At 47.6% G+C, this 18,326-nt stretch overlaps 1 long non-coding RNA gene across 4 annotated transcripts in view; it reads right to left on the reverse strand.

Moving 5' to 3' along the window:
* Positions 1–1,634: 1,634 nt before the first annotated feature.
* LOC134947888 (uncharacterized) overlaps positions 1,635–18,326 on the reverse strand; it is a 37,205-nt gene continuing 20,513 nt past the window's right edge. Inside the window, exons 1-3 of one of the 4 annotated variants that reach the window (XR_010182836.1) lie at positions 6,071–6,246; positions 5,665–5,703; positions 1,635–1,857 (exon numbers count right to left, since the gene is read on the reverse strand). This is a non-coding gene — a long non-coding RNA (uncharacterized LOC134947888). The other 3 variants (XR_010182835.1, XR_010182837.1, XR_010182838.1) reach the window with 3 other exon arrangements.

The raw sequence follows: 18,326 nt of genomic DNA on the forward strand, positions 1-18,326 counted from the left end.
CTGTCACTGTCAGTGGGTAGCACATTGCCACACCGCAGATCGGTAATAAAGATCCAATCTGCGGTGGGTGGCAGGGGGCCCCGGGGTACTGACCCCCAGAGTATCTCCCTTAATCCGGTTCTGGCTGGCACCGCGGTCACACTCCCTCCCTGCAGCAGGAGAGTGGGTGCTGCTGCTGCTCGAACGCCGTAGAGCGCAGGTCTAGCTCGGCGGCACAGTGGTAATGGGTGGGAGGCGGCACAATGACAGAGGTGGACGGGCAGAGCAGCTACGATATCCTGGCCCCCGGCGCCCCCTTCTGCTGGGCCTGCCATGACGCCCAGGGCACATGCCCTGCTCGACCCCCTCCCCACCCTCCTTAGTTACACCTCTGTCTTTGAAGTCTCTTCATACAGCCATAGAATACAATTGTTCAAGGTAGTTGGGCCAATCTAGTATATATTTATCCATAACTTAAGGGGGGGGAGAAGAAATCACTGAATATATAGCATCAATGGTAGCCTAGTCAGACCTTATCCTGGGTGTATGATTGATGGAATGGACCCCCTTTACTCAGGGGCCTGTGTGTATCACACATCCTGTACTATTTATAGTTTTGCCACTGATAACTAGGAATGTAAACAACTTCTCCTAGACTTAGAGATGGCCATCGGTGTGTTTGCCATCAACGGTTACCATCAATAGTGACTTGGCAAGTAACCATAGATGGGTGACCATCAATGGTTTCACCAACCAATGGTCATCACTGTTCTTTCACTGACTGGTCCATGGACCAGTCAGAACCTGGGGGCGGGGACCACATGGGAGTTAGGGGGCAAAGTTATGCTCCGTGTCCAGGCACCTTATAGTAAAAAAAAGAAGAACCACCATCAAGCTCTTCCGCACCATCGATGGCGGCAAACCATCTGGTTCTCTCCCATCGATGGCAAAAGTTTAGCGCCTTCAGTGTTTTTCTTTTTATGGTAGCGTTGTCTCCGATTGATGGTGGATTTCCAGTGGTAGCAGCCATCAAATTGTGTGGAAGCGATAGCCATCCAACGCTAAAATACAGCTGCATTCAGCTGTGCAACATGTCGACTCCTCCACATTGACAGGAGCTGGGTGCTGCACTGGGACATTACATGCAGCACCCAGCTCCTTTCACAGTGTAGGAGCCAGCAATGTAGCCAGACAAGTCTCCAGGGGCAGCCTAGCATCTCCATAAATGCTGGGAAACCCCCCCCCCCCCCCCCCTTCCCAACCACCACCACACCGGAATGATGAAAATGGGGTCGGGCCATGAAGCAGAATTTGCAATCCTTCCTGAATAGGGTCCCATGTGACAAATTACCATAGAGGCTATAACACGACAAGCTCCCGAAATCGCACCTCCTTTTACTTGCCCCACATCTTCTATTGCAGCACAGACCCAGTAAGAAGGATTACCCCTTGGTTCAGAGACAAGCTGCCAGACACCTGTAAGTGTCTGGCTGACGGTAGCAGCTGCTACAACCCCCAAGCACCAGTCAGACAGCCATCTTACCCCTTCATTACCCCCCCCCCCACACACACACACACACACACACCCCACCAGATACTTTCTCTCTCTCACGCTACCTTACTTACACCATAAATGATACTAAACCCAGCGATAGTTCAGTTGAAAACCAGAAAACGTTTATTCAAATAAAGAGTTGTTTCTGGAAGTAAGGAGGCGACACTTCTGTGATGTACTCATTCATGTGTTCGGCCTGTCTCCTCTAATCCTCATGTCACTGCCGCGCTCTGCCCACATCTGTATGTCACATCTGTATTCCATGGTCAGACTTCCCCTGAGCAGGTCCTCTGAGGGCCTCCAATAAGTGCCGTCTCCTATGGCTACAGAGAGATGGAGAAAGAGAAGAATAAATAAGATGTGATGATATCCCAGGGTATTTCTCTGGGAGACACATTACTGACTCTATATACATGAGATCTCTAGATATGGGTCCAGTGTGAGACAGCCGGAGCTCTGAGATTCCGTCTGAACGAGTACGTTTTTTAAAGCGGCAATCGTTTACAAGGCAGAACCAACTTTCTTTAAAGCAGCAATTATTTACAAGGCAAAACCAACTTGGTTACAAAAAGTACGAGTTCGGACGGAATCCGAGAGCTCTGGCTGCACCGCACTGTATTACATCTGGCCCCTGGTATCCTCACTAGTGTATATGAGAAAGCATCACCTCTCCTAACCTCTGACACTGCCGCATTACTGTGCTGAGCGGCGCTTTTCACAGCCACCACACCTTCAACCGCTGGATTTAAAGGGGCATTAATAATAATGATAATAATAATAATAATAATAATGATAATAATAATAATAATAATAATGATAATAATAATAATAATAAAAATAATAAATGCAAAACCAGGAGTGTTTTGTAACTTATATATTATTTTACCTTTAAATACAGAGGCCGAAGACTTGTCAACTTTGAGCAGCACCACTCAGTACATTTAGCCATATATTCTATATCTGCGGTGTTTAGCAATTAAATGCAGCATAATTAATATATTAATCATATTAAGTTCCACATTAACTAACTAATGTTTGGACACAAATGCGCCACTCTCTACTTACGGACTGTCCTTTCTGGGTTCCTTTTTCCGGTGACCAGGACACCACAGGGTGTTACAGATGTCTTGTACAAGATGGTTAGATCACGTCCTGTGATGTTTCATATTAGACTGGGTGTTATTAGTCCATTATCACATGGGGGGATGTGACTGACAGGAGGTGACTGTATATAGGAGGGGTGGTGGGGAGTGATGGCATCACTTGGAGCGGAGGACACAGAGAATATCCGGAAGTCTTAGGGGGGGTAGGTGGAGGGGTGGAGAGGGCAGCGGAGGAATCTTGGGGAGCTGTACACGGGTACGAGGTGGAAGTGGCACAGCATCTTGTGGTATACAGCCATGGGCGCGCTCGTTGAAGTGATATAATGCCTCCAGAGGCCTCACAGGGGGCTTCATGCGTCTCACAGGGTGCTCCACAGGCGTCACTGATAATTTTGCAGGCCTCGCAGGGCACATAACGCGCCTTACAGGGGGCTTCACAGGCCTCAAAGATGACTCCACCGGCTTCACAGGGGGCTCCACGTGCCTCAAGGGGGGCAGAGATGGAAGAGGTGGAGTAGGCCCTACAGAGACATTGCGGAGCTGAATACGGGTGCGAGGTGGAATTGGGACAGCATCCCGTCGTATATGCCTGTAGAAGCGCTCCATGAATTGATGAAAGGGCTCTATAGGCCTCGCAGGTGGCTCCACGCGCTTTACAGGGGGTTCCACACGCATCAAAGAGGACTCCATGCACCCCATGAGGGGTCTTGGCCGTCCTGGGAGTAGTGCCACGCGGGCACAGGAGGGTACTTTAAGTAGCTTTGGGTCCATCCGAAGACTGATCCTATCACCTTTCATTATAGCTAAGGTGTGGCTGACAGCTGGCAGGTGGGGAGGTTATACAGTATAGGAGGGCTGACATCACAATGAGCTGAGGTGACATCACTTCACAATGAATGGGAAATTATGTAACTGAAAAAAGTGTAATGTAACCCTGATTTAGGGTTTAAACGACACTTATACTGAGGTAGTTATAATATGGTGACTAAAATGGAGTATAAGCATATATATTATTCATATAAAAGTTAATGGATGTTGTAATACTGTATGCATGTTTTGAGGTAAATAATACAGTTCACATATATGTAATTGTATGTACATTGATGTAAATGTAGTGGTGAATACAATGAAGGCTTATTTTATGGTTTCACAGTGTATCTAAAGGGTTAATGTCCTTGTGCTCCTAACTGTCAATCACCTAGTGGGGTGATTGCCAGTGGGCGGGGCATCACCTCAGAGTGGGTCATGTGACTACTAGAGAGGGGTGGAGAGGTGCTGTGAGTGTAGCTGAGGGAGAGACTGCATATCCCTTGGTGAGAGGACATAGTTTTTTGCTGCTCCGGCCGTCGCCCGCATTAGAGCTGAGCAGTATACATTGCGGCGGCCGGAGGGGGCTTAGTGTGTGTAGCCAGAACAGGGCTTCCTTACTGTAAAGGTGGTGACAGCAGCATTGAGACTCAGAACTGTTCATAGAACCCAAGATCAGCGCTAGTCAACTCACCCAGCAGTATTGGAAAGGCGCACCTGTGACAGGGAGGCAGAGAGGGTTCCTTCCTACCTATTACCGGCACAGACTCTGACAGCCACAACAAAGAAGCCAGGACCAGCAGCAGAGGCTCCATTCTGTGTGGCTGTAAGTGTAAGGGAGGAGTCGGGGGGAGCATCCTGCAGCAGCATCACTAGATGGTAGAAGTGTGAGTGCATAATCCAGCCATTTATATTACCCCTACACTAAGCACAGCAAGCCATAGGTGACTATTGTACATAGTCAATTTCATATTGGGACTAAGGACTCCAGGGCTAGGCCGCAATAATGGCTATTAAGCAGGAGGATAGTAATGGGTCACAGTAGTCAGAGTGACCTATAATTACAGTTCCATGTATGGCTTAATCATAGTGCTAAGGAGAAGGTAGAAAGCACTGGGTATATATATGTAACAGGAGGAGTGGAGTGAAACTTGAACTGTTTAACGCTTCATAAATAGTTTTAAAACTCCCCCATATATCAGCATCACATCAGTCAAAGGAGAGCCAGAGACATTGTTCCGCAGCGCTAAATAGAAAGTAACACCCTAAAGCTGCCACCTAATGTGTGTATTTATGCCCCTGAATTAGCAGAATTAGAGTCAAGGACATTAAAGGTAGCCATACTACAGTGACATTGGATGAATGTTAAAGCCTCTTAGCCACAAAGGATTAGACTATCATCCCGATTCAAGGACTAGCTTGTGGCACTTTAATACAACTGTGTTATATGTATATTCGTGAACCCGTAAGAAGGACTGACACGTAAGAGACTATTAGTTTTAAAGTTAAAGGATTTGAGCTCGCTGTGACTATGATAAGAGAAACCATCTCTTGCAGATATATTTAATATAGACTCATCCTAAGAGACAACAATAATTTGAGGCATACAGGAATCGAAAAGCTATATATGCTCTGAACTATAGAAAGCATCAGCTACTTCAAATGGACACAAGGATGCAGCATAACAAAGGTTTATCATACCAGCTTCTTAGGAGTTTAGTTTAATACTGGACAACTACAGTAACATTTTTACTGAGGAAAGGATACAGATTCCTTGGTAATCAACTGTTGATGTTACTATCTATGAGCTAAATAGATACTTTCTGTTATCTGCCAAGGAGGAACTATAAGTAACCTTATAGGAGAAAGTAATCGCTACCATAAGTAGACTGAGCCAAACATCTTTCTCTTTAACTGGAGGGAGAACTGATAGTTGATACTAAAACATAGTGTCAGACATTCTGTATTAACTGCTGTTATTTTTAGGAAGTTTATGGGCCCTTATAGTGCACTATCATATTAAGAGTACCCGGGTCACTCTAACACCTAAGGGTGTGTTGAAAAGAAAAAGGATTTGTTGTATTGCATGCAGGTACTGTGTATAGGCCTAATTGACCGGGGGTTAGCATGGATTAATGACTTAAAGGGGAATGTGTAATTGATGAAATGTTAATGTATACTTAATCCATTTGGTACTGGTCATTAAAATGTTATACTTGCCATGTGTGTCTGGTCCGTCTGGAAGTTGATCTGAAGATCCTGGAAGAAAGAGACAGGTATATTAGATAATATATCTATGATATAAGGGAATCATCCCCTAAGGATAGAGATCAGGCTTACTCAAGCAAGCCTTAACGGTAGTTAAATACTACACATAGCTTGAGTGGAGGCACAGCTATTAGGTAACCATCCCTTAATAGAATACATAGACAGCTCTCGTTCAAGGTATTGAGGGTAGGGTTACAGTAATGTAACATTACTTGCAGAACCAATGAAATCAGGATCCTGATGAGAAATAGCATTAATACAGTAATAGATATTAATTAATGGGTACATTTTGCAGTCATTTATAAATAGGCCCCTAATTTTTTACATGTCGGCACAACCGCATCAACACCTAACTGACCAAGATAACAGTTGGACCAGGTAGCAGACTGGGTCATCCAACTGCCCCACTGACCTTCCCTGAGGGGGATGGGTGGAGGTGGGGGGCAGACATATTAAGCCTTTGAGAGAGATAAAGTGGAGGGGTGTGGATCATTAGATCGACAGTGTCTAGGTCAACAATGTCTAGGTCGACCACTATAGGTCGACAGTCACTAGGTCGACAGGGTTGGAAGGCCGACATGGTTTATAGGTCGACATGTGCTAGGTCGACAGGTCAAAAGGTCGACATGAGGTTTTTAATAAGATTTTACTTACCGATAAATCTATTTCTCGTAGTCCGTAGTGGATGCTGGGGACTCCGTAAGGACCATGGGGATATAGCGGCTCCGCAGGAGACAGGGCACAATAATAAAAGCTTTAGGATCAGGTGGTGTGCACTGGCTCCTCCCCCTATGACCCTCCTCCAAGCCTCAGTTAGGATACTGTGCCCGGACGAGCGTGCATAATAAGGAAGGATATTGAATCCCGGGTAAGACTCATACCAGCCACACCAATTACACCGTACAACCTGTGATCTGAACCCAGTTAACAGTATGATAACAAGGAAGGAGCCTCTGACAAGATGGCTCACAACAAGAATAACCCGATTTTTGTAACAATAACTATGTACAAGTATTGCAGACAATCCGCACTTGGGATGGGCGCCCAGCATCCACTACGGACTACGAGAAATAGATTTATCGGTAAGTAAAATCTTATTTTCTCTGACGTCCTAGTGGATGCTGGGGACTCCGTAAGGACCATGGGGATTATACCAAAGCTCCCAAACGGGCGGGAGAGTGCGGATGACCCTGCAGCACCGAATGAGAGACTCCATGTCCTCCTCAGCCAGGGTATCAAATTTGTAGAATTTAGCAAACGTGTTTGCCCCTGACCAAGTAACTGCTCGGCAAAGTTGTAAAGCCGAGACCCCTCGGGCAGTCGCCCAAGATGAGCCCCCTTCCTTTTGGAATGGGCTTTTACAGATTTTGGCTGTGGCAACAAGATGGGAGCACCCATCTTGTTGGGTGCATACAGGCTAAACAGCGAGTCAGATTTTCTGACTCCAGCCGTCCTGGAAACATATTTTTCAGGGCCCTGACAACGTCAAGTAACTTGGAGTCCTCCAAGTCCCTAGTACCCGCAGGTACCACAATAGGTTGGTTCATGTGAAAAACAGAAAACACCTTAAGGAGAAATTGAGGACGAGTCCTCAATTCTGCCCTGTCAGAATGAAAAATTAAGTAAGGGCTTTATATATGATAAAGCCGCCAATTCTGACACACGCCTGGCTGAAGCCAGGGCTAATAGCATCGTCACCTTCCATGTGAGATATTTTAAGTCCACAGTGGTGAGTGGTTCAAACCAATGTGACTTTAGGAAACTCAAAACAACATTGAGATCCCAAGGTGCCACTGGGGCACAAAATGAGGCTGTATATGCAGTACCCCTTTTACAAACATCTGAACGTCAGGCACTAAAGCCAGTTCTTTCTGGAAGAAATTCGACAGGGCCGAAATTTGAACCTTAATGGACCCTAATTTTAGGCCCATAGACAGTCCTGTTTTCAGGAAATGTAGGAAACGACCCAGTTGGAATTCCTCTGTAGGGGCCTTCTTGGCCTCACACCACGCAACATATCTTCACCAAATGCGGTGAAAATGTTTTGCGGTTACATCCTTCCTGTCTTTGACCAGGGTAGGGATGACTTCATCTGGAATGCCCTTTCAGGATCCGGCGTTCAACCGCCATGCCGTCAAACGCGGCCGCGGTAAGTCTTGGAACAGACAAGGCCCCTGCTGGAGCAGGTCCTTTCTTAAAGGTAGAGGCCACGGGTCTTCCGTGAACATCTCTTGAAGTTTCGGGTACCAAGTCCTTCTTGGCCAATCCGGAACCACGAGTATCGTTCTTACTCATCTCCCTCTTATGATTCTCAGTACTTTTGGTATGAGAGGCATAGGAGGGAACACATACTCTGACTGGTACACCCACAGTGTTACCAGAGCGTCCACCGCTATTGCCTGAGGGTCCCTTGACCTGGCGCAATATCTGTCTAGTTTTTTGTTCAGGCGGGACGCCATCATGTCCACCTTTGGTTTTTCCCAACGGTTTACAATCATGTGGAAGACTTCCCGATGAAGTCCCCACTCTCCCGGGTAGAGGTCATGCCTGCTGAGGAAGTCTGCTTCCCAGTTTTCCACTCCCGGAATGAACACTGCTGAGAGTGTTATCACATGATTTTTCGCCCAGCGAAGAATCCTTGTAGTTTCTGCCATTTCCCTCCTGCTTCTTGTGCCGCCCTGTTTACGTGGGCGACTGCCGTGATGTTGTCCCACTGGATCAATACCGGCTGACCTTGAAGCAGAGGTCTTGCTAAGCTTAGAGCATTGTAAATTGCCCTTAGCTCCAGTATATTTATGTGGAGAGAAGTCTCCAGACTTGATCACACTCTCTGGAAATTTTTTCCTTGTGTGACTGCTCCCCAGCCACTCAGGCTGGCATCCGTGGTCACCAGGACCCAGTCCTGAATGCCGAATCTGCGGCCCTTTCATAGATGAGCACTCTGCAGCCACCGCAGAAGAAACACCCTTGTCCTTGGAGACAGGGTTATCCGCTGATGCATCTGAAGATGCGATCCGGACCATTTTTCCAGCAGATCCCACGGAAAGGTTCTTGCGTGAAATCTACCGAATGGGATCGCTTTGTAAGAAACCACCATTTTTCACAGGATCCTTGTGCAATGATGCACTGATACTTTTCCTGGTTTTAGGAGGTTCCTGACTAGCTCGGATAACTCCCTGGCTTTCTTCTCCGGGAGAAAACATCCTTTTCTGGACTGTGTCCAGAATCATCCCTAGGAACAGTAGACGTGTCGTCGGAAAAAACTGCGATTTTGGAATATTTAGAATCCACTCGTGCTGTCGTAGAACTACTTAAGATAGTGCTACTCCGACCTCCAACTGTTCTCTGGACCTTGCCTTTATCAGGAAAGCGTCCATATTTCTTTTAAGAAGAATCATCATTTCGGCCATTACCTTGGTAAAGACCCGGGGTGCCGTGGACAATCCAAACGGCAGCGTCTGAACTGATAGTGACAGTTCTGTACCACGAACCTGAGGTACCCTTGGTGAGAAGGCAAATTTGGACATGTAGGTAAGCGTCCCTGATATCCAGTGACACCATATCGTCCCCTTCTTCCTGGTTCGCTATCACTACTCTGAGTGACTCCATCTTGATTTGAACGCTTGTATGTAAGTGTTCAAATATTTCAGATCTCACCGAGCCGTCTGGCTTCAGTACCACAATATAGTGTGGAATAATACCCCTTCCCTTGTTGTAGAAGGGGTACTTTGATTATCACCTGCTGGGAATACAGCCTGTGAATTGTTCCCAATACTGCCTCCCTGTCGGAGGGAGACGTTGGTAAAGCAGACTTCAGGAACTTGTGAGGGGGAGACGTCTCGAATTTCCAATGTACACCTGGGATACTACGTGTAGGATCCAGGAGTCCACTTGTGAGTGAGCCCCCTGCGTGCTGAAACTCTTGAGATGACCCCCTACCGCACCTGAGTCCGCTTGTACTGCCCCAGCGTCATGCTGCGGACTTGGCAGAAGCTGTGGAGGGCTTCTGTTCCTGGGAATGGGCTGCCTGCTGCAGTCTTCTTCCCTTTCCTCTACCCCTGGGCAGATATGACTGGCCCTTTTGCCCGCCTGCCCTTATGGGGACGAAAGGACTGAGACTGAAAAGACTGTGTCCTTTTCTGCTGAGATGTGACTTGGGGTAACAAAAGGTGGATTTTTCAGCTGTTGCCATGGCCACCAGGTCCGATGGACCGCCCCTTTATACGGCAATACTTCCATGTGCCGTCTGGAATCTGCATCACCTGACCACTGTCGTGTCTTCGTCTGGCAGATATGGACATCACATTTACTCTTGATGCCAGAATGCAAATATCCCTCTTTCAACTTCGGCATCTGCAAGGGGGGTCGGCGGCACGGCTCCGGGACGAACCCCAGGGTGAGACCTGTGTTCCGACTCCCTCTGGAGCTAATGGTGTCCAGTAGCCTAAGAAGCAAATCCATCCTGCACGCAGGTGAGTTTACTTCTCTCCCCTAAGTCCCTCGTAGCAGTGAGCCTGTTGCCAGCAGGTCTCACTGAAAGAAAAAAACCTAACTTAAACTTTTATTCTAAGCAGCTCAGGAGAGCCACCTAGATTGCACCCTTCTCGGCCGGGCACAAAAATCTAACTGAGGCTTGGAGGAGGGTCATAGGGGGAGGAGCCAGTGCACACCACCTGATCCTAAAGCTTTTATTATTGTGCCCTGTCTCCTGCGGAGCCGCTATATCCCCATGGTCCTTACGGAGTCCCCAGCATCCACTAGGACGTCAGAGAAAGGGGGTTTTTTGTGTTGTTTTCTTCGTAGAGTGACCGGGAACCCCAATAAGTGCACCGTGTCCCCTCGCATGGCTCGCTTCGCTCGGCACAGATTACCGTTCCAATCGTAGTCCATGTGGATCGTTAAGTATGAAAAAGTTTTTTTTTTAAATGTGAAAAACTCATGTCGACCTTTTGACCTGTCGACCTAGCACATATCGACCTAGAAACCCTGTCGACCTTCCAACCCTATTGACCTAGTGACTGTCAACCTATAGTAGTCGACCTAAACATTGTCGACCTAGACATTGTCGATCTTCAGACCGGATCCCAAAGTGGAGACGTGACCCGTTGTCGTTGGCGAGACAGGCAGACTTACCGATGAAGGGTACAGTTAATATCACCCTTAGATATTATATTACGTTACCGCCACAACTGTATTTCATTTTGCCCCTTTATTTCTCTGCCAGCTGTAATTCTTAAGGGAGCTCTGTTCCTGGAAATAGTTTATTACGTGAACTGTGCTCTGGCCCATTCGGTTTTACGTGCCCCATTAGGCCCAGTGTGGCATTCCTCTCCTTGCACCCTGCATTTTGCAGCCAGTGAGTGTATTGGGTCAGGCAGCAGCGCTGCACACAGTAAAAGAGAAATACCTGTACGTTATTGAATCCCTGTCATCCTCCACTTGGCAAAATGTAAAAAAAAAAAAAAATGAAGCAGATAAATCAGCTCTTCCCGTGCTGCCGACACAGCACTCCTCCTGCCATTAATCATTGTTAGGGACCTCTGTGCTGCCATGACAAGCTATGGAAATACAGGTTCATACATCATTGGGACAACTCAGTCCTCTTATATCACAGGAGAGATCCGCAGCTTTGCATCGTGTTCCACTGACACACTATATTCACATGGAATACACAAATAACCAAGGAAGGTGCAATGCCTGGCTTATCCTAAATAATGATCGGATTTCTCTTGTCTTGCCTCCTGGACAGGACAGTCTGTCCCTAATTAATAATAATGAATATTTGCAGCCGTGAGATGTTTCCCTATCCCACGTCAATAATTATTATCTCCATGGTTTCTGGAGCCTCCTTATCCCTGATTAACAAATAATTATTTTCTTCCATCCCGCTTTCCCCAAGTGTGAAGAGGATCATGCTTGCCCCTAATAAATGATTATGAACACTCCACACTCTTCCCTTAAGGAATAGTCCCTGGTTAATAACTGCAGTAATCCCAACAACACTTCCCGAAGATGTAACGTGTCTGTTTATCCTTGAGTAAGAGATAATTACTAATGCAGTTCCTCAAGGGGTGAGTGAGCTGCGTATCTCATGCATATTATATAGTATTGCACCAGGAAAGGATTGGAATCCGGCACAATAAACATTACCTCCCATTCCGTGCTCAGGGGGGACGGGATTGCATGCCTTTAATTAATATCCGTCAGTATATTTCTCTATCGTCCTAGTGGATGCTGGGGTTCCTGAAAGGACCATGGGGAATAGCGGCTCCGCAGGAGACAGGGCACAAAAAGTAAAGCTTTAGGATCAGGTGGTGTGCACTGGCTCCTCCCCCTATGACCCTCCTCCAAGCCAGTTAGATTTTTGTGCCCGGCCGAGAAGGGTGCAATCTAGGTGGCTCTCCTAAAGAGCTGCTTAGGAAAGTTTAGCTTAGGTTTTTTATTTTACAGTGAGTCCTGCTGGCAACAGGATCACTGCAACGAGGGACAGAGGGGAGAAGAAGTGAACTCACCTGCGTGCAGGATGGATTGGCTTCTTGGCTACTGGACATCAGCTCCAGAGGGACGATCACAGGTACAGCCTGGATGGTCACCGGAGCCTTGCCGCCGGCCCCCTTGCAGATGCTGAAGTAAGAAGAGGTCCAGAATCGGCGGCAGAAGACTCCTCAGTCTTCTAAAGGTAGCGCACAGCACTGCAGCTGTGCGCCATTTTCCTCTCAGCACACTTCACACGGCAGTCACTGAGGGTGCAGGGCGCTGGGAGGGGGGCGCCCTGGGAGGCAAATGAATACCTATTTTGGCTAAAAATACCTCACATATAGCCTCCGGAGGCTATATGGAGATATTTAACCCCTGCCAGAATCCGTTAAGAGCGGGAGACGAGGCCGCCGAAAAAGGGGCGGGGCCTATCTCCTCAGCACACAGCGCCATTTTCCCTCACAGAAAGGCTGGAGGGAAGGCTCCCAGGCTCTCCCCTGCACTGCACTACAGAAACAGGGTTAAAACAGAGAGGGGGGGCACTAATTTGGCGATATGCTTATATATATATATTAAGATGCTATAAGGGAAAACACTTATATAAGGTTGTCCCTATATAATTATAGCGTTTTTGGTGTGTGCTGGCAAACTCTCCCTCTGTCTCTCCAAAGGGCTAGTGGGTCCTGTCCTCTATCAGAGCATTCCCTGTGTGTGTGCTGTGTGTCGGTACGTGTGTGTCGACAGGTAGGAGGACGATGTTGGTGAGGAGGCGGAGCAATTGCCTGTAATGGTGATGTCACTCTCTAGGGAGTCGACACCGGAATGGATGGCTTATTTAGGAAATTACGTGATAATGTCAACACGCTGCAAGGTCGGTTGACGACATGAGACGGCCGACAAACAATTAGTACGGTCCAGACGTCTCAAAAACACCGTCAAGGGTTTTAAAACGCCCGTTTACTTTAGTCGGTCGACACAGACACAGACAGGGACACTGAATCCAGTGTCGACGGTGAATAAACAAACGTATTCCTTATTAGGGCCACACGTTAAAGGCAATGAAGGAGGTGTTACGTATTTCTGATACTACAAGTACCACAAAAGAGGGTATTATGTGGGATGTGAAAAAACTACCATAGTTTTTCCTGAATCAGATAAATTAAATAAAGTGTGTGATGATGCGTGGGTTCCCCCCGATAGAAAATTATGGGCGGTATACCCTTTCCCGCCAGAAGTTAGGGCGCGTTGGGAAACACCCTTTAAGGTGGATAAGGCGCTCACACGCTTATCAAAACAAGTGGCGGTACCGTCTATAGATAGGGCCGTCCTCAAGGACCAGCTGACAAGGCTGGAAAATATAATAAAAAGTATATACACACATACTGGTGTTATACTGCGGCCAGCGATCGCCTCAGCCTGGATGTGCAGAGCTAGGGTGGCTTGGTCGGATTCCCTGACTAAAAATATTGATACCCTTGACAGGGACAGTATTTTATTGACTATAGAGCATTTCTATATATGCGAGATGCACAGAGGGATATTTGCACTCTGGCATCATGAATAAACGCGATGTCCATAACTGCCAGAAGATGTTATGGACACGACAGTGGTCAGGTGATGCAGATTCCAAACGGCACAGTATGGCCGTATACAGGAAGAGGACTTGTTTGGGGTCGGTCCATCGGACCTGGTGGTCACGGCAACTGCTGGAAAATCCACCGTTTTTTACCCTAAGTCACATCTCTGCAGAAAAAGACACCGTCTTTTCAGCCTCAGTCCTCTCGTCCCTATAAGATCATATCTGCCCAGGGATAGAGGAAAGGGAAGAAGACTGCAGCAGGCAGCCCATTCCCAGGAACAGAAGCGTTCCACCGCGTCTGACAAGTTCTCAGCATGGCGCTGAGACCGTACAGGACCCCTGGATCCTACAAGTAGTATCCCGGGGGTACAGATGGGAATGTCGAGACGTTTCCCCTTCGCAGGCTCCTGAAGTCTGCTTTACCAAGTCTCCCTCCGACAAGGAGGTAGTATGGGAAAAAATTCACAAGCTGTATTCCCAGCAGGTGATAATTAAATTACCCCTCCTACTACAGAAAAGGGGTATTATTCCACACTATATTGTGGTACTGAAGCCAGAAGGCTAGGTGAGACTTATTCTAAAAATTTGTTTTTGAACACTTACAAAGGTTCAAATTAAGATGAAGTCACTCAGAGCAGTGATAACGAACCAGGAATAAGGGGACTATATAGTGTCCCGGGACATCAGGGATGCTTACCTCTATGTCCCAAATTTGCCCTTCTCACTAAGGGTACCTCAGGTTCGTGGTGCAGAACTGTCACTATCAGTTTCAGACGCTGCCGTTTGGATTGTCCACGGCACCCTGGGGTCTTTACCAAGGTAATGGCCGAATTGATGATTCTTCTTCGAAGAAAAGGCGTCTTAATTATCCCTTACTTGGACGATCTCCTGATAGGGGCATAGTCCAGGGAACAGTTGGAGGTCGGAGTAGCACTATCTCGGATACTGCTACAATCAGCACGGGTGGATTCTAAATATTCCAAAATCGCAGCTGATCCCGACGACACGTCTGCTGTGCCTAGGGATGATTCTGGACACAGTCCAGAAAAAGGTGTTTCTCCCGGAAGAGAAAGCCAGGGAGTTATCCGAGCAAGTCAGGAACCTCCTAAAAACAGTGCATCATTGCACAAGGGTCCTGGTAAAAATGGTGGCTTCCTACGAAGCAATTCCATTCGGCAGATTTCACGTAAGAACTTTTCAGTGGGATCTGCTGGACAAATGGTCCGGATCGCATCTTCAGATGCATCAGCGGATAACCCAATATCCAAGGACAAGGGTGTCTCTCCTGTGGTGGTTATAGAGTGCTCATCTTCTAGAGGGCAGCAGATTCGGCATTCAGGATTGGATGCTGGTAACCACGGAGCCCAGCCTGAGAGGCTGGGGAGCAGTCACACAAGGAAAAAATTTCCAGGGAGTGTGATCAAGTATGGAGACTTTTCTCCACATAAATATACTGGAGCTAAGGGTAAATTTATAATGCTCTAAGCTTAGCAAGACCTCTGCTTCAAGGTCAGCCGGTATTGATCCAGTGGGAAAAACATCACGGCAGTCGCCCACGTAAACAGACAGGGCGACACAAGAAGCAGGAGGGCAATGGCAGAAACTGCAAGGACTTTTCGCTGGGCGGAAAATCATGTGATAACACTGTCAGCAGTTTTTCATCCCGGGAATGGAAACTGGGAAGCAGACTTCCTCAGCACGACCTCCACCCGGGAGAGTGGAAACTTCATTGAGAAGTTTTTTCCACATGATTGTAAACCGTTGGGAAATACCAAAGGTGGACATGATGGCGTCCCGTCTGAACAAAAAACGGGACAGGTATTGCGCCAGGTCAAGAGACCCTCAGGCAATAGATGTGGACGTTCTGGTAACACCGTGGGTGTACCAGTCGGTGTATGTGTTCCCTCCTCTGCTTCTCATACCTAAGGTGCTGAGAATTATAAGATGTAGAGGAGTAAGAACTATACTCATGGCTCCGGATTGGCCAAGAAGGACTTGGTACCCGGAACTTCAAGAGATGCTTACAGAGGTCTTATGGCCTCTGCCGCTAAGAAGGGACTTGCTTCAGCAAGTACCATGTCTGTTCCAAGACTTACCGCAGCTGCGTTTGTCGGCATGGCGATGGAAAGCCGGATCCTAAGGGAAAAAAGGCATTCCGGAAGAGGTCATTCCTACCCTGGTCAAAGCCAGAAAGGAGGTGACCGCACAACATTATCACCACGTGTGGCGAAAATATGTTGCGTGGTGTGAGGCCAGGAAGGCCCCACAAAGAAATTTCAACTCGGTCGTTTCCTGCATTTCCTGCAAACAGGAGTGTCTATGGGCCTCAAATTGGGGTCCATTAAGGTTCAAATTCGGCCCTGTAAATTTTCTTCCAGAAAGAATTGGCTTCAGTTCCTGAAGTCCAGAAGTTTGTCAAGGGAGTATTGCATATACAAACCCCTTTTTTGTGCCTCCAGTGGCACTGTGGGATCTCAACGTAGTTCTGGGATTCCTCAAATCACATTGGTTTAAAACCAGTCAAATATGTGGATTTGAAGCATCTCACATAAAAAGTGACCATGCTCTTGGCCCTGGCCTGGACCAGGCGAGTGTCAAATTGGTGGTTTTTTCTCAAAAAAGCCCATATCTGTTTGTCCATTCGGACAGGGCAGAGCTGCGGACTCGTCCCCAGTTCTCTCCCTAAGGTGGTGTCAGTGTTTCACCTGAACCAGCTTATTGTGGTGCCTTGCACCTACTAGGGACTTGGAGGACTCCAAGTTGCTAGGAGTTGTCAGGGCCCTGAAAATATGTTCCAGGACAGCTGGAGTCAGAAAATCTGACTCGCTGTTTATACTGTATGCACCCAACAAGTTGGGTGCGCCTGCTTCTAAGCAGGCGATTGCTCGTTGGATTTGTAACACAATTCAACTTGCACATTCTGAGGCAGGCCTGCCACAGTCTAAATCGGTTAAGGCCCATTCCACAAGGAAGGTGGGCTCATCTTGGGCGGCTGCCCGAGAGGTCTCGGCATTACAACTCTGCCGAGCAGCTACGTGGTCAGGGGAGAACACGTTTGTAAAATTCTACAAATTTGATATCCTGGCAAAAGAGGACCTGGAGTTCTCTCATTCGGTGCTGCAGAGTCATCCGCACTCTCCCGCCCGTTTGGGAGCTTTGGTATAATCCCCATGGTCCTTTCAGGAACCCCAGCATCCACTAGGACGATAGAGAAAATAAGAATTTACTTACCGATAATTCTATTTCTCGGAGTCCGTAGTGGATGCTGGGCGCCCATCCCAAGTGCGGATTATCTGCAATACTTGTACATAGTTACAAAAATCGGGTTATTATTGTTGTGAGCCATCTTTTCAGAGGCTCCGCTGTTATCATACTGTTAACTGGGTTTAGATCACAAGTTGTACGGTGTGATTGGTGTGGCTGGTATGAGTCTTACCCGGGATTCATAATTCCTCCCTTATTGTGTACGCTCGTCCGGGCACAGTACCTAACTGGCTTGGAGGAGGGTCATAGGGGGAGGAGCCAGTGCACACCACCTGATCCTAAAGCTTTACTTTTTGTGCCCTGTCTCCTGCGGAGCCGCTATTCCCCATGGTCCTTTCAGGAACCCCAGCATCCACTACGGACTCCGAGAAATAGAATTATCGGTAAGTAAATTCTTATTTTTGCAACATAACTTGATTTCGTACCCAGGTGACTTGTACCGCCTTTCTCCCCACATGGTATAGAAGAATGGGAAACGGTTTTGCTATTAATAGAGATGTGCTTTCCACGGTAAGGGTCTGATTACGGAGCAAACTCAGCCGCAGGTATTGGCGGTCGCCTGCCTGAGAGATTATACAAATGGCCTACAAACTCCTTCTCTTGTGTACATCCATGTGGCCTTATATGCAAGGACTGAGTCGCCCACTTAAAACACCCATGCGTGCTATAATACTGATTGGTGCGTGCTGTAAGACTGATTGGTGCGTGCTGTAAGACTGATTGGTGCGCTTTATGCACCCCCATGAGTTGCAGCTATAGGCATGTGCAGGAGCTGAGACTGGGGTGTTACAATGGGACGTCCACCTTCGCGGCACAGGTGAGATGTCTGTGTCCCTGAGTAAGGGGTGGAGGAGATTTTCCATGTCTTGGCGGAAGGGGAGGTCCCATTGCGGCACCCCCGTCTCGCCTCCTGTGTATTCCTGAGGTCACATCAACGAAACTTGCAACAACACTATAGCAGGAGCAGTTTCTCCATCTGATAATGGTCTCCTATTCTTGCATCTGTGAATGTAACTGCTTCCATTGACAGGCATATGACATTCTCATAATACACCCACTGAGCGGACCATTTTTGTGAGCACAACTAGCCACCTCCCAGTACGGCCAAAGACTTTTCTGTCTGATACCGTCTGTTGAAACAGCGTCTTTGTGCATACCGTGTGAACATCGCTATTGTGTGCCAATTGCCCGCGACTCAGAATCAGCTCATAAGTTATTAGTGGTGGCTAGTGTCGGACTGGGGCATGTAGGGCCCACCGGGGGAATGCAGTAGTAGGGGCCTGTGTTAGGGGTG

The sequence above is a fragment of the Pseudophryne corroboree genome, chromosome 8 (genome assembly GCF_028390025.1).
Source record: "Pseudophryne corroboree isolate aPseCor3 chromosome 8, aPseCor3.hap2, whole genome shotgun sequence".
Classification (NCBI taxonomy): Eukaryota; Metazoa; Chordata; class Amphibia; order Anura; family Myobatrachidae; genus Pseudophryne; species Pseudophryne corroboree.